This window comes from Oncorhynchus keta, chromosome 8 (genome assembly GCF_023373465.1).
Source record: "Oncorhynchus keta strain PuntledgeMale-10-30-2019 chromosome 8, Oket_V2, whole genome shotgun sequence".
Classification (NCBI taxonomy): Eukaryota; Metazoa; Chordata; class Actinopteri; order Salmoniformes; family Salmonidae; genus Oncorhynchus; species Oncorhynchus keta.
In genome coordinates this window covers 25,848,137-25,870,636 of record NC_068428.1, presented here as the reverse complement: position 1 = coordinate 25,870,636, position 22,500 = coordinate 25,848,137, and the positions used below count along the sequence as shown (strand labels likewise).

At 40.3% G+C, this 22,500-nt stretch overlaps 1 protein-coding gene and 1 long non-coding RNA gene across 6 annotated transcripts in view; one reads left to right on the top strand and one right to left on the bottom strand.

Moving 5' to 3' along the window:
- The window catches only part of LOC118372020 (actin-binding protein WASF1-like), a 169,219-nt gene that overhangs the window by 73,354 nt on the left and 73,365 nt on the right, over positions 1-22,500 (bottom strand).
- LOC127931389 (uncharacterized) lies at positions 2,153-5,744 on the top strand. Of its 5 annotated transcripts, none has more exons than XR_008140945.1 (3): positions 2,153-2,198; positions 4,872-4,937; positions 5,664-5,744. It is a non-coding gene; the product is annotated as an uncharacterized LOC127931389 (long non-coding RNA). The 5 variants fall into 5 exon arrangements; XR_008140944.1 differs by lacking the exon at positions 2,153-2,198 and adding an exon at positions 3,902-3,947; XR_008140942.1 differs by lacking the exon at positions 2,153-2,198 and adding an exon at positions 3,935-3,980.

Sequence of the window (22,500 nt, the reverse complement as noted above, 5' to 3'; positions counted from 1 at the left end):
AGTTGGAGTGGTGGTGATGATGATGATGGTAATGATGATGGTAGATGTAGTAGTAGTAGTGGTGGTGATGATGGTAGTTGTAGTAGTAGTAATGATGATGGTAGTTGTAGTAGTAGTAGTAGTGGTAATGATGATGGTAGTTGTAGTGGTGGTGATGATGGTAGTTGTAGTAGTTGTAATGATGATGGTAGTTGTAGTAGTAGTAGTGGTGGTGATGATGGTAGTCGTAGTAGTAGTAGTGGTAATGATGATGGTCGTTGTAGTAGTTGTAATGATGATGGTAGTTGTAGTAGTAGTAGTGGTGGTGATGGTGGTAGTTGTAGTAGTAGTAGTGGTAATGATGACGGTAGTAGTAGTAGTAATGATGAGGTTGGTGTAGTAGTAGTAGTAGTAGTAGTAGTAGTAGTAGTAGTAGTAATTATGATGATAGTTGTAGTAGTGGTAATGATGATGGTAGTTGTTGTAGTAGTGGTGGTGATGATGGTAGTTGTAATAGTAGTGGTGGTAATGATGATGGTAGTTGTCGTAGTAGTAATGATGATGGTAGTTGTAGTAGTAGTAATGATGATAGTAGTTGTAGTAGTAGAAATTATGATGGTAGTTGTAGTAGTAGTAGTGGTAATAGTAGTGGTAATGATGATGGTAGTTGTAGTAGTAGTAGTGGTGGTGATGATGGTAGTTGTAGTAGTTGTAATGATGATGGTAGTTGTAGTAGTGGTGGTGATGATGGTAGTCGTAGTAGTGGTAATGATGATGGTAGTTGTAGTAGTAGTAGTGGTGGTGATGATGGTAGTTGTAGTAGTACTAGTGGTGGTGATGATGGTAGTTGTAGTAGTAGTAGTGGTGGTGATGATGGTAGTTGTAGCAGTAATGATGATGGTAGTTGTAGTAGTGATATGGGTAGTAATGGTGATGATAGCAGTTTAGTGGTGGTGGTGGTAGTAGTGGTAGTGATGATGGTAGTTGTAGTAGTAATATGGGTAGTAATGGTAATGATAGCAGTTTAGTGGTGGTGGTAGTAGTGGTTGTGATGATGGTAGTTGTAGTACTGATATAATGGTGAAGATGACTGTTATTTAGTTCTAAGTTAGTTATAGTTTCATTTTCCCATATTTAGATGTTTATATTTATTACATTTCTACTATTGACTGTTACCATTTTATTGTTATTATTTTTGTATTTAATTTTGTATTATTATTTACTACCATTTTATATTGTTATTTGTTATCGTTTGTAATTTTATTACAATGTATATTGTATACATTGTTGCTTTGGCAATAATGACACAATGTTTTTCATGCCAATAAAGCAGCTTCATTTGAATTTGAGAGAGAGAGAGAGAGAGAAAGAGAGAGAGAGTGAGAGAGAGTGAGAGAGAAAGAGAGTGTGTAAGAGAGAGAGAGTGTAAGAGAGAGAGAGTGTGTAAGAGAGAGAGAGAGAGTAGTTTCAATTGGCTATATTAAAACAAAATCAATTGGCTATATTCAAACTGTTTAATTTGATCCTGAGTGTAGGTTATTTCCCTGACATCTGGAATCAAGGACTCATAACCCCAATCTTTAAGAACGGAGACAAATTTGACCCTAACAATTACAGAGGCATTTGTGTGAACAGTAACCTGGGGAAGGTTTTCTGTAGTATTATAAATGTAAGAGTTCTAAACTTCCTTAATAAGCACAATGTCTTGAGTAAAATCCAAATTGGATTTATACCAAAACATCGCACAACTGATCATATTTACACCCTACACACCCTGATAGATAAACATGTCCACCAAAATAATACCAAAATATACGCTTTATCGACTTCCAAAAAGCATTTGATTCTATTTGGCATACAGGACTGCTCTACAAAATTATTATTATTAGGTTGTCTGGTCAGACTGATAGCAGGACCATTAGGTTGTCTGGTCAGACTGATAGCAGGGCCATTAGGTTGTCTGGTCAGGCTGATAGCAGGGCCATTAGGTTGTCTGGTCAGGCTGATAGCAGGACCATTAGGTTGTCTGGTCAGACTGATAGCAGGACCATTAGGTTGTCTGGTCAGACTGATAGCAGGACCATTAGGTTGTCTGGTCAGGCTGATAGCAAGACCATTAGGTTGTCTGGTCAGGCTGATTGCAGGGCCATTAGGTTGTCTGGTCAGGCTGATAGCAGGACCATTAGGTTGTCTGGTCAGGCTGATAGCAGGACCATTAGGTTGTCTGGTCAGGCTGATAGCAGGGCCATTAGGTTGTCTGGTCAGGCTGATAGCAGGGCCATTAGGTTGTCTGGTCAGGCTGATAGCAGGGCCATTAGGTTGTCTGGTCAGACTGATAGCAGGGCCATTAGGTTGTCTGGTCAGGCTGATAGCAGGGCCATTAGGTTGTCTGGTCAGGCTGATAGCAGGGCCATTAGGTTGTCTGGTCAGGCTGATAGCAGGGCCATTAGGTTGTCTGGTCAGGCTGATAGCAGGGCCATTAGGTTGTCTGGTCAGGCTGATAGCAGGGCCATTAGGTTGTCTGGTCAGACTGATAGCAGGGCCATTAGGTTGTCTGGTCAGGCTGATAGCAGGACCATTAGGTTGTCTGGTCAGGCTGATAGCAGGGCCATTAGGTTGTCTGGTCAGGCTGATAGCAGGACCATTAGGTTGTCTGGTCAGGCTGATAGCAGGGCCATTAGGTTGTCTGGTCAGGCTGATAGCAGGACCATTAGGTTGTCTGGTCAGGCTGATAGCAGGGCCATTAGGTTGTCTGGTCAGGCTGATAGCAGGGCCATTAGGTTGTCTGGTCAGGCTGATAGCAGGGCCATTAGGTTGTCTGGTCAGGCTGATAGCAGGGCCATTAGGTTGTCTGGTCAGGCTGATAGCAGGGCCATTAGGTTGTCTGGTCAGGCTGATAGCAGGACCATTAGGTTGTCTGGTCAGGCTGATAGCAGGGCCATTAGGTTGTCTGGTCAGGCTGATAGCAAGACCATTAGGTTGTCTGGTCAGGCTGATTGCAGGGCCATTAGGTTGTCTGGTCAGGCTGATAGCAGGGCCATTAGGTTGTCTGGTCAGGCTGATAGCAGGGCCATTAGGTTGTCTGGTCAGGCTGATTGCAGGGCCATTAGGTTGTCTGGTCAGGCTGATAGCAGGGCCATTAGGTTGTCTGGTCAGGCTGATAGCAGGGCCATTAGGTTGTCTGGTCAGGCTGATAGCAGGGCCATTAGGTTGTCTGGTCAGGCTGATAGCAGGGCCATTAGGTTGTCTGGTCAGGCTGATAGCAGGGCCATTAGGTTGTCTGGTCAGGCTGATTGCAGGGCCATTAGGTTGTCTGGTCAGGCTGATAGCAGGGCCATTAGGTTGTCTGGTCAGGCTGATAGCAGGGCCATTAGGTTGTCTGGTCAGGCTGATAGCAGGGCCATTAGGTTGTCTGGTCAGGCTGATTGCAGGGCCATTAGGTTGTCTGGTCAGGCTGATAGCAGGGCCATTAGGTTGTCTGGTCAGGCTGATAGCAAGACCATTAGGTTGTCTGGTCAGGCTGATTGCAGGGCCATTAGGTTGTCTGGTCAGGCTGATAGCAGGGCCATTAGGTTGTCTGGTCAGGCTGATAGCAGGGCCATTAGGTTGTCTGGTCAGGCTGATAGCAGGACCATTAGGTTGTCTGGTCAGGCTGATAGCAGGGCCATTAGGTTGTCTGGTCAGGCTGATAGCAAGACCATTAGGTTGTCTGGTCAGGCTGATTGCAGGGCCATTAGGTTGTCTGGTCAGGCTGATAGCAGGGCCATTAGGTTGTCTGGTCAGGCTGATAGCAGGGCCATTAGGTTGTCTGGTCAGGCTGATTGCAGGGCCATTAGGTTGTCTGGTCAGGCTGATAGCAGGGCCATTAGGTTGTCTGGTCAGGCTGATTGCAGGGCCATTAGGTTGTCTGGTCAGGCTGATAGCAGGACCATTAGGTTGTCTGGTCAGGCTGATAGCAGGACCATTAGGTTGTCTGGTCAGGCTGATAGCAGGACCATTAGGTTGTCTGGTCAGGCTGATAGCAGGACCATTAGGTTGTCTGGTCAGGCTGATAGCAAGACCATTAGGTTGTCTGGTCAGGCTGATAGCAAGACCATTAGGTTGTCTGGTCAGGCTGATAGCAGGACCATTAGGTTGTCTGGTCAGGCTGATAGCAGGGCCATTAGGTTGTCTGGTCAGGCTGATAGCAGGACCATTAGGTTGTCTGGTCAGGCTGATTGCAGGGCCATTAGGTTGTCTGGTCAGGCTGATTGCAGGGCCATTAGGTTGTCTGGTCAGGCTGATAGCAGGACCATTAGGTTGTCTGGTCAGGCTGATAGCAGGACCATTAGGTTGTCTGGTCAGACTGATAGCAGGACCATTAGGTTGTCTGGTCAGGCTGATAGCAAGACCATTAGGTTGTCTGGTCAGGCTGATAGCAAGACCATTAGGTTGTCTGGTCAGGCTGATAGCAGGACCATTAGGTTGTCTGGTCAGGCTGATAGCAGGGCCATTAGGTTGTCTGGTCAGGCTGATAGCAGGACCATTAGGTTGTCTGGTCAGGCTGGTAGCAGGACCATTAGGTTGTCTGGTCAGGCTGATAGCAGGGCCATTAGGTTGTCTGGTCAGGCTGATAGCAGGACCATTAGGTTGTCTGGTCAGGCTGATAGCAGGGCCATTAGGTTGTCTGGTCAGGCTGATAGCAGGACCATTAGGTTGTCTGGTCAGGCTGATAGCAGGGCCATTAGGTTGTCTGGTCAGGCTGATAGCAGGACCATTAGGTTGTCTGGTCAGGCTGATAGCAGGGCCATTAGGTTGTCTGGTCAGGCTGATAGCAGGACCATTAGGTTGTCTGGTCAGGCTGATAGCAGGGCCATTAGGTTGTCTGGTCAGGCTGATAGCAGGGCCATTAGGTTGTCTGGTCAGACTGATAGCAGGGCCATTAGGTTGTCTGGTCAGGCTGATAGCAGGACCATTAGGTTGTCTGGTCAGGCTGATAGCAGGGCCATTAGGTTGTCTGGTCAGGCTGATAGCAGGACCATTAGGTTGTCTGGTCAGACTGATAGCAGGGCCATTAGGTTGTCTGGTCAGGCTGATAGCAGGGCCATTAGGTTGTCTGGTCAGACTGATAGCAGGGCCATTAGGTTGTCTGGTCAGGCTGATAGCAGGGCCATTAGGTTGTCTGGTCAGGCTGATAGCAGGGCCATTAGGTTGTCTGGTCAGGCTGATAGCAGGGCCATTAGGTTGTCTGGTCAGGCTGATAGCAGGGCCATTAGGTTGTCTGGTCAGGCTGATAGCAGGGCCATTAGGTTGTCTGGTCAGACTGATAGCAGGACCATTAGGTTGTCTGGTCAGGCTGATAGCAGGGCCATTAGGTTGTCTGGTCAGACTGATAGCAGGGCCATTAGGTTGTCTGGTCAGACTGATAGCAGGGCCATTAGGTTGTCTGGTCAGGCTGATAGCAGGGCCATTAGGTTGTCTGGTCAGGCTGATAGCAGGGCCATTAGGTTGTCTGGTCAGGCTGATAGCAAGACCATTAGGTTGTCTGGTCAGGCTGATAGCAGGACCATTAGGTTGTCTGGTCAGGCTGATAGCAGGACCATTAGGTTGTCTGGTCAGGCTGATAGCAGGGCCATTAGGTTGTCTGGTCAGGCTGATAGCAGGGCCATTAGGTTGTCTGGTCAGGCTGATAGCAGGGCCATTAGGTTGTCTGGTCAGGCTGATAGCAGGACCATTAGGTTGTCTGGTCAGGCTGATAGCAGGACCATTAGGTTGTCTGGTCAGGCTGATAGCAGGACCATTAGGTTGTCTGGTCAGGCTGATAGCAGGACCATTAGGTTGTCTGGTCAGGCTGATAGCAGGGCCATTAGGTTGTCTGGTCAGGCTGATAGCAGGACCATTAGGTTGTCTGGTCAGGCTGATAGCAGGGCCATTAGGTTGTCTGGTCAGGCTGATAGCAGGACCATTAGGTTGTCTGGTCAGGCTGATAGCAGGGCCATTAGGTTGTCTGGTCAGACTGATAGCAGGGCCATTAGGTTGTCTGGTCAGGCTGATAGCAGGGCCTGACAGCACACAGAGAAGATGGAGGGAGAGGGGAGATCAATCAGGTGGAGGAGGACAGCAAAAGAGACATGGACTACGGGGAGGGAGGAGGGGAGCGAGGGAGGAAGGCAGAGAGGACAGAAATAAGGCCTTTAAGGGCAGTCTCAAGGACGACCTTATAAGGTGTAGGCTGTCAGTGTCGTGTGTGTGTGTGTGTTTTGTGTGTGTGTGTGTGTGTGTGTGTGTGTGTGTGTGTGTGTGTGTGTGTGTGTGTGTGTGTGTGTGTGTGTGTGTGTGTGTGTGTGTGTGTGTGTGTGTGTGTGTGTGTGTGTGTGTGTGTGTGTGTGTGTGTGTGTGTGTGTGTAATCCTGTAAAGATGCTTATGCACCTGGCTAGAACACATTTCCCCTCCACTCCCGCCCCAGCAGTGATGCTGCTGCATACATCCCAGCAGTATCCTTTCTCTCCCTTCTCTACACCTGACCTAGTTATACCCTTCATCCTGCCTCTCTTTACATAGCTTTACATAGCTACATACAACCACTCTACCTTACTCCAATCTGAATGCACACACACACAATTAACCCTAACACACACACATTCCCAACACAGCCACAACACAGTCACACACCAGGGTTTCAGTTCGGAAAATGTGTGGCAGACATTTGACCGGAAGCATTTTAATCTACAGGACATTTGACCGGAAGCATTTTAATTTACAGGACATTTGACCGGAAGCATTTTAATTTACAGGACATTTGACCGGAAGCATTTTAATTTACAGGACATTTGACCGGAAGCATTTTAATTTACAGGACATTTGACCGGAAGCATTTTAATTTACAGGACATTTGACCGGAAGCATTTTAATTTACAGGACATTTGACCGGAAGCATTTTAATTTACAGGACATTTGAGAACTTTCCCGGACCCTTATGCATTAGGGCGTCCACCCATGTTGTTCAGAATGACAGAAATCACATTTAGATTATGGTCATTCATATTAACAGAACATGCTAGTCAAGGATGCAACGACGTGCTGTCCTTCTTACTGAATTCTGATGTGCACTTCGACCACGTTAGAATAACTGTCCACATGTACTTTTCCTCAGCCAACAAGATGAGTAACGAACAGAAAAATCACTAGCCTATATCAATCCACTATAGTAGAGAAGTTTAGTCTACCTATTCTATTGGTCAGCTTGCTGAGAAAGAAATAGCCTATTTCAAACTGACTCTGGGACAGTTGTGGGACGATAGATCCCTTTTTCATACAACCAGTAGGCCCAGGATACATGAAATAAACTTTTAAAAGCCATTAGTCTGATGCTACAGATCAGAACGTTCAGCTTAATATGTTGATAAACTGTTATTTATTCACATTATAAACACAGCAATGCACACAAGGCAGTAGGCTACGTGTGAATGTTCTTTCCATGATGCAATTAGCGGGACAACACTGTTGTCAAAAGGGCATCACACATGCAGTTTCATGTTGCATGCAGTTTCACATGCGGTTTCATGTGACAGAGAACTAAATATCTGCTAGAACTGTAAAAAGAGGGAGATCTGAACATGTAACAACTAGCATGGGTTGATAATATGACTTAGGATTGTGCCTTTGGCTACTGGACAATGAAAGAAAGTTGATATAAAATAATTGCCTCCACGGACATGGTCTGATTTTGGCTATTTTGAAGCAAGGTAAGACATGCCTCATAATATGTATTAAAACATTCAGGTTTAAAACAATTAAATATATGTTTTCAAAAAGCATACTGCCTCCAGCTCACTGTAAAGCGGTGTGTGACACACTGATGAACCCTGCCTTCAGTTGCCTATGCATTTGCTTTTTGAGATGCGGTAGCAGCAGCTCTCGCGCTGTCTGACAGACTATCTGTGTGCTGTACGCATGTGATGAATAAGATACACTACATGACCAAAAGTCATGACCAAAAGCTCTCTCATCCATTTATATGCAGATGATACAGTATACTCAGCTGGCCCCTCCCCGGATTGTGTGTTAAATGCTCTACAACAAATCTTTCTTAGTGTCCAACAAGCTTTCTTTACCCTTAACCTTGTTCTGAACACCTCCAAAACAAAGATAATGTGGTTTGGTAAGAAGAATTCCCCTCTCCCCACATGTGTGATTACTACCTCTGTGGGTTTAGAGCTAGAGGTAGTCACCTCATACAAGTACTTGGGAGTATGACTAGACGGTATGTTGTCCTTCTCTCAGCACATATCAAAGCTGCAGGCTGAAGTTAAATCTAGACTTGGTTTCCTCTATCGTAATCACTCCTCTTTCACCCCAGCTGCCAGACTAACCCTGATTCAGATTACCATTTTACCCATGCTAGATTACGTCATTTATAGATCGGAAGGTAAGGGTGCTCTCGAGCGGCTAGATGTTCTTTACCATTCGGCCATCAGATTTTCCACCAATGCTCCTTATAGGACACACCACTGCACTCTATACTCCTCTGTCAACTGGTCATCTCTATATACCTGTCGCAAGACCTACTGGTTGAAACTTATTTATAAAACCCTCTTAGGCCTCACTCCCCCCTATCTGAGATACCTACTGCAGCCCTCATCCTCCACATACAACACCAGTTCAACCAGTCACATTCTGTTGAAGGTCCCCAAAGCGCACACATCCCTGGGTCGCTCCTCTTTGCAGTTCGCTGCAAAAAGCGACTGGAACGAGCTGCAACAAACACTCAAACTGGACAGTTTTATCTCAATCTCTGCATTCAAAGACTCAATCATGGACACTCTTACTGACAGTTGTGGCTGATATGTGTGATGTATTGTTGTCTCTACCTTCTTGCCCTTTGTGCTGTCTACTGTGCCCAATAATGTTTGTACCATGTTTTATGCTGCTATCATGTTGTCATGTTGTATTGATACCATTCTGTGTTGTCATGTGTTGCTGCCTTGCTATGTTCTTGTCTTATAGGTCTCTCTTTATGTAGTGTTGTGTTGTCTCTCTTGTTGTGATGTGTGTTGTGTCCTATATTTATATTGTATTTATTTATTTAAATCCAAGCCCCCGTCCCCGCAGGAGGCCTTTTGCCTTTTGGTAGGCCGCCATTGTAAATAAGAATTTGTTCTTAACTAACTTGCCTAGTTAAATAAAGATTACTTTTTAAAAAATGGCCTTACTGAAGAGCTCAATGAATTTCAACGTGGCACCGCCACCTTTCCATCAAGTCAGTTCGTCACATTTCTGCCCTGCTAAAGCTGCCCCGGTCAACTGTAAGTTCAGTTATTGTGAAGTGTAAACGTCTAGGAGCAACAACGGCTCAGCCGCGAAGTGGTAGGCCACACAAGCTCACAGAACAGGACTGCTGAGTGCTGAAGTGCGTAGCGCATTAAAATGGTCTGTCCTCGGTTACAACACTCACTACCGTGCAACCTCAAGAACTGTTCATCGGGAACTTCATGAAAAGGGTTTCCATGGCATTGCAGCCGCACACAAGCCTAAGATCACCATACACAATGCCAAGCATCGGCTGGATTGGTGTAAAGCCCGCTGCCATTGGACTCTAGAGCAGTGAAGTGATGAATCCGACGGACAAATCTGGGTTTAGCAGATGACAGGAGAGCACTGCCTGCCGAATGCATACTGCCAACTGTCAAGTTTGGTGGAGGTGGAATAATGGTCTGGGGTTGTTTTTCATGGTTTGGACTAGGCTCTTTAGTTCCAGTGAAGGGAAATCTTAACGCTACAGCATACAATGACATTGTAGACAATTTTGTGCTTCCAAATTTGTGGCAACAGTTTGGGGAAAACCCTTTCCTGTTTCAGCATGACAATGACCCTGTGCACAAAGCAAGGTCCATACAGAAATGTTTTGTCAAGAATGGTGTTGAAGAACTTGACTGGTCTGCCCACAGCCCTGATCTCAACCCCATCGAATACCTTTGTGATGAATTGGAAGGCCGACTGTGAGCCAGGCCTAACCGCCCAACGTCAGTGCCAGACCTCCCTAATGCTCTTGTGGCTGAATGTAAGCAAGTCCCCACAGCAATGTTTTAAATTATTTTGTACTTTTTTTATTTGCTTCTACACCTGCATTGCTTGCTGTTTGGGGTTTTAGGCTGGGTTTCTGTACAGCACTTTGAGATATCAGCTGATGTACGAAGGGCTATATAAATACATTTGATTTGATTTGATTTAACCTATATTTAACTAGGCAAGTCAGTTAAGAACAAATTCTTATTTACAATGACGGTCTACACCGGCCAAACCCAGACAACGCTGTCTAACTGTGCGCCACCCTATGACATTTAACATTTAAGTCATTTAGCAGACGCTCTTATCCAGAGCGACTTACAAATTGGAGAGGGCGCACAGTCGGTTGTGATACAGCTTGGAATCGAACCAGGGTGTCTGTAGTGACGCCTCAAGCACCGATATGCAGTGCCTTAGACTGCTGCGTCACTCGGCAGCCCCTACTGCCAGTGTTTGTCTATGGAGATTGCATGGCTGTGTGCTTGATCTTATACACCTGTCAGCCAGAACTATGACTGAAAGAGTTTGAAGGGCTTTCTACATACTTTTGTATATATAGTGTACATAGTGAATATACTTCACACACGCACCAATTTAATTCCACTAAATTATGCAAATGTACCTATAGACCAATTAGCATGACCAGTCAAATGTATTTACATCGACTGGTATTTCCATCAATGAATGGGCTAAAAAGCATTATTTCGCAATGGGATTTTTTCTTTCTCCTGGACAACTGGCTATTTTTACACACACACACACAAACACACAGCTAACCCTAACACACACACACCCTTCCTAACCTTGTGTTGATGTAAATCCTCAATGGTTCTATTCCTTTGAGACCCCTCTATCTTCTACGTCCCCTCCTCCTCTCAGTGACCTCTCTCTATCTCCTCCCCCCCGCCGTGGCGCCGCCTTCACTCATTCCCTCTCATCCCCCTCTCCTTCTCTCATTCCACAGACTCCTCTCTGTCTCTCTCACTGACAACACACCCACACAGACCACTACCCAGAATGACTGCGGTGGAGAGATTGTGTGTGTGTGTAGTGGGGGATGAAACATACCTCTTACAGGAAGCAAATCTTTAGCCACTCCTATAACCGTCTTTTTTTATTCAATTGTTTTTATTAGGATCCCCATTAGGCGACGCCAATGCCAGCAGCTAGTCTTAGAGGATCCTAGTAAATCTAATTACATCAAATCCTATAACCGTCCATCTCTGTCACCTCTCTTCTGCTCTTTTTACTACTTCTCCATGTACCACCACTAATACTTCTCTCTCCATTTCCTCATTTCATTGCTGTATCATCACAGTAAATCCTGCTTTTCTGTGATGATTATATTGTCTTTTAATGATTATTGTGTGGAGTCTAACAGCAAATACTGCAACTCTCTGCAGCTGGAGAACTAACCTGCAAACAGTCGGGCCATTTTAACCTCTGCTCAGACAGTCTGACTGGAGTCTGAAGTACAAAGTCCTAACACTCCACTACTTCTACTGTAGTGCCCAGTATTCTGCAGGATAGCCATCTCTCTACCCGACCCAAATGGATCTGATCCTTATCAACTCTCACCTACAGGACAGAGCAGAGGAGCTAGAACACAGAAGTCAGGCTTAATGCCATAATGCCATGCTACTCGCCCTTTCAATGAATGTGTGTATGTGTGTATGTGTGTGTGTGTTGGTTGGTTCTTCTATCCTTGTAGGGACCTAAAATCCCCAAAGGTCCACAGTAAAACAAGGACAATCATCCCTCGTGGGGACATTTACCACGTCCACATGAGGACAATTTTAATCTTAGGATTTAGGGTTAGTGGTTAGGAGTTAGGTTTAGGGTTAGTGTAAGGGGTTAGTGGTTAGGAGTTATGTTTAGGGTTAGTGTAAGGGGTTCGTGGTTAGGAGTTATGTTTAGGGTTAGTGGTTAGGAGTTATGTTTAGGGTTAGTGTAAGGGGTTAGTGGTTAGGAGTTATGTTTAGGGTTAGTGTAAGGGGTTAGTGGTTAGGAGTTAGGTTTAGGGTTAGTGTAAGGGGTTAGTGGTTAGGAGTTAGGTTTAGGGTTAGTGTAAGGGGTTAGTGGTTAGGAGTTATGTTTAGGGTCAGTGGTTAGGAGTTATGTTTAGGATTAGTGTAAGGGGTTAGTGGTTAGGAGTTATGTTTAGGGTTAGTGTAAGGGGTTAGTGGTTAGGAGTTAGGTTTAGGGTTAGTGTAAGGGGTTAGTGGTTAGGAGTTATGTATAGGGTCAGTGGTTAGGAGTTATGTTTAGGGTTAGTGTAAGGGGTTAGTGGTTAGGAGTTATGTTTAGGGTCAGTGGTTAGGAGTTATGTTTAGGGTTAGTGTAAGGGGTTAGTGGTTAGGAGTTATGTTTAGGGTTAGTGTAAGGGGTTAGTGGTTAGGAGTTGTGTTTAGGGTTAGTGTAAGGGGTTAGTGGTTAGGAGTTAGGTTTAGGGTTAGTGTCAGGGGTTAGTGGTTAGGAGTTATGTTTAGGGTTAGTGTAAGGGGTTAGTGGTTAGGAGTTAGGTTTAGGGTTAGGGTTAGTGTACGGGGTTAGTGGTTAGGAGTTAGGTTTAGGGTTAGTGTAAGGGGTTAGTGGTTAGGAGTTAGGTTTAGGGTTAGTGTACGGGTTAGTGGTTATGAGTTAGGTTTAGGGTTAGTCTAAGGGGTTAGTGGTTAGGAGTTAGGTTTAGGGTTAGGGTTAGTGTACGGGGTTAGTGGTTAGGAGTTAGGTTTAGGGTTAGTGTACGGGTTAGTGGTTAGGAGTTAGGTTTAGGGTTAGTGTAAGGGGTTAGTGGTTAGGAGTTAGGTTTAGGGTTAGTGTACGGGGTTAGTGGTTAGGAGTTAGGTTTAGGGTTAGTGTAAGGGGTTAGTGGTTAGGAGTTAGGTTTAGGGTTAGTCTAAGGGGTTAGTGGTTAGGAGTTAGGTTTAGGGTTACGGGTTACAGAAAGTGTTAGGTTTGGGCAAAATAGGATTTTATTTTAGGTCCCCACAAGGATTAATGTAAATTAATTGTATGTCCCCATGAGGATAGACAAAAATAATGTGTGTGTGTGTGTGTGTGTGTGTGTGTGTGTGTGTGTGTGTGTGTGTGTGTGTGTGTGTGTGTGTGTGTGTGTGTGTGTGTGTGTGTGTGAAAGAGAGATATTAATTGTAGTGTTATTGTTCTCATTCTCATTATTCCGGCGCCGACTGAGATGGCCGCCTCGCTTCGCGTTCTAGGAAACTATGCAGTTTTTTGTTTTTTACGTGTTATTTCTTACATTAGTACCCCAGGTCATCTTAGGTTTCATTACATACAGTCGAGAAGAACTACTGAATATAAGATCAGCGTCAACTCACCATCAGTACGACCAAGAATATGTTTTCCGCGACGCGGATCCTGTGTTCTGCCTTACAAACAGGACAACGGAATGGATCGCTTGCAGCGACCCAAGGAAACGACTACGAAAAAGAGGGAAACGCGGCGGTGTTCTGGTCAGACTCCGAAAAAGGGCACATCGCGCACCACTTCCCAGTATTCTTCTTGCCAATGTCCAGTCTCTCGACAACAAGGTTGATGAAATCCGAGCAAGGGTGGCATTCCAGAGGACATCAGAGACTGCAACGTTCTCTGCTTTACGGAAACATGGCTTACTGGGAAGACGCTATCCAGGGCGGTGCAGCCAACGGGTTTCTCCACGCATCGCGCCGACAGAAACAAACATCTCTCTGGTAAGAAGAGTGGCGGGGGCGTATGCCTCATGACTAACGGGACATGGTGTGATGAAGGAAACATACAGGAACTCAAATCCTTCTGTTCACCTGATTTAGAATTCCTCACAATCAAATGTAGACCGCATTATCTTCCAAGAGAATTCTCTTCGATTATAATCACAGCCGTATATATCCCCCAAGCAGACACATCGATGGCTCTGAACGAACTTTATTTAACTCTTTGCAAACTGGAAAACATTTATCCGGAGGCTGCATTCATTGTAGCTGGGGATTTTAACAAAGCCAATCTGAAAACAAGACTCCCTAAATTTTATCAGCATATCGATTGCGCAACCAGGGGTGGTAAAACCTTGGATCATTGTTACTCTAACTTCCGCGACGCATATAAGGCCCTGCCCCGCCCCCTTTCGGAAAAGCTGACCATGACTCCATTTTGCTGATCCCTGCCTACAGGCAGAAATTAAAACAAGAGGCTCCCACGCTGAGGTCTGTCCAACGCTGGTCAGACCAAGCTGACTCTACACTCCAAGACTGCTTCCATCACGTGGACTGGGACATGTTTCGTATTGCGTCAGATGGGAATATTGACGAATACGCTGATTCGGTGTGCGAGTTCATTAGAACGTGCGTCGAAGATGTCGTTCCCATAGCAACGATAAAAACATTCCCTAACCAGAAACCGTGGATTGATGGCAGCATTCGCGTGAAACTGAAAGCGCGAACCACTGCTTTTAATCAGGGCAAGGTGTCTGGCAACATGACTGAATACAAACAGTGCAGCTATTCCCTCCGCAAGGCTATTAAACAAGCTAAGCGTCAGTACAGAGACAAAGTGGAATCTCAATTCAATGGCCCAGACACAAGAGGCATGTGGCAGGGTCTACAGTCAATCACGGACTACAAGATGAAATCCAGCCCAGTCACGGACCAGGATGTCTTGCTCCCAGGCAGACTAAATAACTTTTTGCCCGCTTTGAGGACAATACAGTGCCACTGACACGGCCTGCAATGGAAACATGCGGTCTCTCCTTCACTGCAGCCGAGGTGAGTAAGACATATTTAAACGTGTTAACCCTCGCAAGGCTGCAGGCCCAGACGGCATCCCCAGCCGCGCCCTCAGAGCATGCGCAGACCAGCTGGCCGGTGTGTTTACGGACATATTCAATCAATCCCTATACCAGTCTGCTGTTCCCACATGCTTCAAGAGGGCCACCATTGTTCCTGTTCCCAAGAAAGCTAAGGTAACTGAGCTAAACGACTACCGCCCCGTAGCACTCACTTCCGTCATCATGAAGTGCTTTGAGAGACTAGTCAAGGACCATATCACCTCCATCCTACCTGACACCCTAGACCCACTCCAATTTGCTTACCGCCCAAATAGGTCCACAGACGATGCAATCTCAACCACACTGCACACTGCCCTAACCCACCTGGACAAGAGGAATACCTATGTGAGAATGCTGTTCATCGACTACAGCTCGGCATTCAACACCATAGTACCCTCCAAGCTCGTCATCAAGCTCGAGACCCTGGGTCTCAACCCCGCCCTGTGCAACTGGGTACTGGACTTCCTGACGGGCCGCCCCCAGGTGGTGAGGGTAGGCAACAACATCTCCTCCCCGCTGATCCTCAACACGGGGCCCCACAAGGGTGCGTTCTGAGCCCTCTCCTGTACTCCCTGTTCACCCACGACTGCGTGGCCACGCACGCCTCCAACTCAATCATCAAGTTTGCGGACGACACAACAGTGGTAGGCTTGATTACCAACAACGACGAGACGGCCTACAGGGAGGAGGTAAGGGCCCTCGGAGTGTGGTGTCAGGAAAATAACCTCACACTCAACGTCAACAAAACTAAGGAGATGATTGTGGACTTCAGGAAACAGCAGAGGAACACCCCCTATCCACATCGATGGAACAGTAGTGGAGAGGGTAGCTAGTTTTAAGTTCCTCGGCATACACATCACAGACAAACTGAATTGGTCCACTCACACTGACAGCGTCGTGAAGAAGGCGCAGCAGCGCCTATTCAACCTCAGGAGGCTGAAGAAATTTGGCTTGTCACCAAAAGCACTCACAAACTTCTACAGATGCACAATCGAGAGCATCCTGGCGGGCTGTATCACCGCCTGGTACGGCAACTGCTCCGCCCTCAACCGTAAGGCTCTCCAGAGGGTAGTGAGGACTGCACAACGCATCACCGGGGGCAAACTACCTGCCCTCCAGGACACCTACACCACCCGTTGTTACAGGAAGGCCATAAAGATCATCAAGGACATCAACCACCCGAACCACTGCCTGTTCACCCCGCTATCATCCAGAAGGCGAGGTCAGTACAGGTGCATCAAAGCTGGGACCGAGAGACTGAAAAACAGCTTCTATCTCAAGGCCATCAGACTGTTAAACAGCCACCACTAACAGTGAGTGGCTGCTGCCAACACACTGTCATTGACACTGACCCAACTCCAGCCATTTTAATAATGGGAATTGATGGGAATTATGTAAATATATCACTAGCCACTTTAAACAATGCTACCTTATATAATGTTACTTACCCTACATTATTCATCTCATATGCATATGTATATACTGTACTCTACATCATCGACTGCATCCTTATGTAACACATGTATCACTAGCCACTTTAACTATGCCACTTTGTTTACTTTGTCTACACACTCATCTCATATGTATATACTGTACTCGATACCATCTACTGTATGCTGCTCTGTACCATCACTCATTCATATATCCTTATGTACATGTTCCTTATCCCCTTACACTGTGTATAAGACAGTAGTTTTGGAATTGTTAGTTAGATTACTTGTTGGTTATCACTGCATTGTCGGAACTAGAAGCACAAGCATTTCGCTACACTCGCATTTAACATCTGCTAACCATGTGTATGTGACAAATAAAATTTGATTTGATTTGATTTTTGTAAAACTATTGAAATTATCATTATTATTTCCTTATTACTAACAGACTAGTATATTCTATTGTATTGTATAACAGTCTAGTATATTCTATTGTATTGTATAACAGTCTAGTATATTCCTGTATTGTATAACAGACTAGTATATTCTATTGTATTGTATAACAGTCTAGTATATTCTATTGTATTGTATAACAGACTAGTATATTCTATTGTATTGTATAACAGTCTAGTATATTCTATTGTATTGTATAACAGTCTAGTATATTCTATTGTATTGTATAACAGTCTAGTATATTCCTGTATTGTATAACAGACTAGTATATTCTATTGTATTGTATAACAGTCTAGTATATTCTATTGTATTGTATAACAGTCTAGTATATTCTATTGTATTGTATAACAGTCTAGTATATTCCTGTATTGTATAACAGTCTAGTATATTCTATTGTATTGTATAACAGACTAGTATATTCTATTGTATTGTATAACAGTCTAGTATATTCTATTGTATTGTATAACAGTCTAGTATATTCTATTGTATTGTATAACAGTCTAGTATATTCTATTGTATTGTATAACAGTCTAGTATATTCTATTGTATTGTATAACAGTCTAGTATATTCTATTGTATTGTATAACAGACTAGTATATTCTATTGTATTGTATAACAGTCTAGTATATTCTATTGTATTGTATAACAGTCTAGTATATTCTATTGTATTGTATAACAGTCTAGTATATTCTATTGTATTGTATAACAGTCTAGTATATTCTATTGTATTGTATAACAGTCTAGTATATTCTATTGTATTGTATAACAGTCTAGTATATTCTATTGTATTGTATAACAGTCTAGTATATTCTATTGTATTGTATAACAGTCTAGTATATTCTATTGTATTGTATAACAGTCTAGTATATTCTATTGTATTGTATAACAGTCTAGTATATTCCTGTATTGTATAACAGTCTAGTATATTCTATTGTATTGTATAACAGACTAGTATATTCTATTGTATTGTATAACAGTCTAGTATATTCTATTGTATTGTATAACAGTCTAGTATATTCTATTGTATTGTATAACAGTCTAGTATATTCTATTGTATTGTATAACAGTCTAGTATATTCTATTGTATTGTATAACAGTCTAGTATATTCTATTGTATTGTATAACAGTCTAGTATATTCTATTGTATTGTATAACAGTCTAGTATATTCTATTGTATTGTATAACAGTCTAGTATATTCTATTGTATTGTATAACAGTCTAGTATATTCTATTGTATTGTATAACAGTCTAGTATATTCTATTGTATTGTATAACAGTCTAGTATATTCTATTGTATTGTATAACAGACTAGTATATTCTATTGTATTGTATAACAGTCTAGTATATTCTATTGTATTGTATAACAGTCTAGTATATTCTATTGTATTGTATAACAGACTAGTATATTCTATTGTATTGTATAACAGTCTAGTATATTCTATTGTATTGTATAACAGTCTAGTATATTCTATTGTATTGTATAACAGTCTAGTATATTCTATTGTATTGTATAACAGTCTAGTATATTCTATTGTATTGTATAACAGTCTAGTATATTCTATTGTATTGTATAACAGACTAGTATATTCTATTGTATTGTATAACAGTCTAGTATATTCTATTGTATTGTATAACAGTCTAGTATATTCTATTGTATTGTATAACAGTCTAGTATATTCTATTGTATTGTATAACAGACTAGTATATTCCTGTATTGTATAACAGTCTAGTATATTCTATTGTATTGTATAACAGTCTAGTATATTCTATTGTATTGTATAACAGACTAGTATATTCCTGTATTGTATAACAGTCTAGTATATTCTATTGTATTGTATAACAGTCTAGTATATTCTATTGTATTGTATAACAGACTAGTATATTCCTGTATTGTATAACAGTCTAGTATATTCTATTGTATTGTATAACAGTCTAGTATATTCTATTGTATTGTATAACAGTCTAGTATATTCTATTGTATTGTATAACAGTCTAGTATATTCTATTGTATTGTATAACAGACTAGTATATTCCTGTATTGTATAACAGTCTAGTATATTCTATTGTATTGTATAACAGTCTAGTATATTCTATTGTATTGTATAACAGTCTAGTATATTCTATTGTATTGTATAACAGACTAGTATATTCTATTGTATTGTATAACAGTCTAGTATATTCTATTGTATTGTATAACAGTCTAGTATATTCTATTGTATTGTATAACAGTCTAGTATATTCTATTGTATTGTATAACAGTCTAGTATATTCTATTGTATTGTATAACAGTCTAGTATATTCTATTGTATTGTATAACAGTCTAGTATATTCTATTGTATTGTATAACAGTCTAGTATATTCTATTGTATTGTATAACAGTCTAGTATATTCTATTGTATTGTATAACAGTCTAGTATATTCTATTGTATTGTATAACAGTCTAGTATATTCTATTGTATTGTATAACAGTCTAGTATATTCTATTGTATTGTATAACAGTCTAGTATATTCTATTGTATTGTATAACAGTCTAGTATATTCTATTGTATTGTATAACAGTCTAGTATATTCTATTGTATTGTATAACAGTCTAGTATATTCTATTGTATTGTATAACAGTCTAGTATATTCTATTGTATTGTATAACAGTCTAGTATATTCTATTGTATTGTATAACAGTCTAGTATATTCTATTGTATTGTATAACAGTCTAGTATATTCTATTGTATTGTATAACAGACTAGTATATTCCTGTATTGTATAACAGTCTAGTATATTCTATTGTATTGTATAACAGTCTAGTATATTCTATTGTATTGTATAACAGTCTAGTATATTCCTGTATTGTATAACAGTCTAGTATATTCTATTGTATTGTATAACAGTCTAGTATATTCTATTGTATTGTATAACAGTCTAGTATATTCTATTGTATTGTATAACAGACTAGTATATTCCTGTATTGTATAACAGTCTAGTATATTCTATTGTATTGTATAACAGTCTAGTATATTCTATTGTATTGTATAACAGTCTAGTATATTCTATTGTATTGTATAACAGTCTAGTATATTCTATTGTATTGTATAACAGTCTAGTATATTCTATTGTATTGTATAACAGTCTAGTATATTCTATTGTATTGTATAACAGTCTAGTATATTCTATTGTATTGTATAACAGTCTAGTATATTCTATGGTATTGTATAACAGTGTAGTATATTCTATTGTATTGTATAACAGACTAGTATATTCTATTGTATTGTATAACAGTCTAGTATATTCTATTGTATTGTATAACAGTCTAGTATATTCTATTGTATTGTATAACAGTCTAGTATATTCTATTGTATTGTATAACAGTCTAGTATATTCTATTGTATTGTATAACAGTCTAGTATATTCTATTGTATTGTATAACAGTCTAGTATATTCTATTGTATTGTATAACAGTCTAGTATATTCTATTGTATTGTATAACAGTCTAGTATATTCTATTGTATTGTATAACAGTCTAGTATATTCTATTGTATTGTATAACAGTCTAGTATATTCTATTGTATTGTATAACAGTCTAGTATATTCTATTGTATTGTATAACAGTCTAGTATATTCTATTGTATTGTATAACAGTCTAGTATATTCTATTGTATTGTATAACAGTCTAGTATATTCTATTGTATTGTATAACAGTCTAGTATATTCTATTGTATTGTATAACAGTCTAGTATATTCTATTGTATTGTATAACAGTCTAGTATATTCTATTGTATTGTATAACAGTCTAGTATATTCTATTGTATTGTATAACAGACTAGTATATTCCTGTATTGTATAACAGTCTAGTATATTCTATTGTATTGTATAACAGTCTAGTATATTCTATTGTATTGTATAACAGACTAGTATATTCCTGTATTGTATAACAGTCTAGTATATTCTATTGTATTGTATAACAGTCTAGTATATTCTATTGTATTGTATAACAGTCTAGTATATTCTATTGTATTGTATAACAGACTAGTATATTCCTGTATTGTATAACAGTCTAGTATATTCTGGGCTATTGTATTGTATAACAGTCTAGTATATTCTATTGTATTGTATAACAGTCTAGTATATTCTATTGTATTGTATAACAGTCTAGTATATTCTATTGTATTGTATAACAGTCTAGTATATTCTATTGTATTGTATAACAGTCTAGTATATTCTATTGTATTGTATAACAGTCTAGTATATTCTATTGTATTGTATAACAGTCTAGTATATTCTATTGTATTGTATAACAGTCTAGTATATTCTATTGTATTGTATAACAGTCTAGTATATTCTATTGTATTGTATAACAGTCTAGTATATTCTATTGTATTGTATAACAGTCTAGTATATTCTATTGTATTGTATAACAGTCTAGTATATTCTATTGTATTGTATAACAGTCTAGTATATTCTATTGTATTGTATAACAGTCTAGTATATTCTATTGTATTGTATAACAGTCTAGTATATTCTATTGTATTGTATAACAGTCTAGTATATTCTATTGTATTGTATAACAGTCTAGTATATTCTATTGTATTGTATAACAGTCTAGTATATTCTATTGTATTGTATAACAGTCTAGTATATTCTATTGTATTGTATAACAGACTAGTATATTCCTGTATTGTATAACAGTCTAGTATATTCTATTGTATTGTATAACAGTCTAGTATATTCTATTGTATTGTATAACAGACTAGTATATTCCTGTATTGTATAACAGTCTAGTATATTCTATTGTATTGTATAACAGTCTAGTATATTCTATTGTATTGTATAACAGTCTAGTATATTCTATTGTATTGTATAACAGACTAGTATATTCCTGTATTGTATAACAGTCTAGTATATTCTATTGTATTGTATAACAGTCTAGTATATTCTATTGTATTGTATAACAGTCTAGTATATTCTATTGTATTGTATAACAGACTAGTATATTCTATTGTATTGTATAACAGTCTAGTATATTCTATTGTATTGTATAACAGTCTAGTATATTCTATTGTATTGTATAACAGTCTAGTATATTCTATTGTATTGTATAACAGTCTAGTATATTCTATTGTATTGTATAACAGTCTAGTATATTCTATTGTATTGTATAACAGACTAGTATATTCCTGTATTGTATAACAGTCTAGTATATTCTATTGTATTGTATAACAGTCTAGTATATTCTATTGTATTGTATAACAGACTAGTATATTCCTGTATTGTATAACAGTCTAGTATATTCTATTGTATTGTATAACAGTCTAGTATATTCTATTGTATTGTATAACAGTCTAGTATATTCTATTGTATTGTATAACAGTCTAGTATATTCTATTGTATTGTATAACAGTCTAGTATATTCTATTGTATTGTATAACAGTCTAGTATATTCTATTGTATTGTATAACAGTCTAGTATATTCCTGTATTGTATAACAGTCTAGTATATTCTATTGTATTGTATAACAGACTAGTATATTCTATTGTATTGTATAACAGTCTAGTATATTCTATTGTATTGTATAACAGTCTAGTATATTCCTGTATTGTATAACAGTCTAGTATATTCTATTGTATTGTATAACAGACTAGTATATTCCTGTATTGGACCATCATTGTTATGTTACTTTGACAATGGAAGTGTTTTACTTTTCATGTCAATAAAGTAGATTAAATTGACATTTGAATTTGAAAGAGGAAGTGTGTGTGTTGGTCCAGCCTGTAACCCATGGA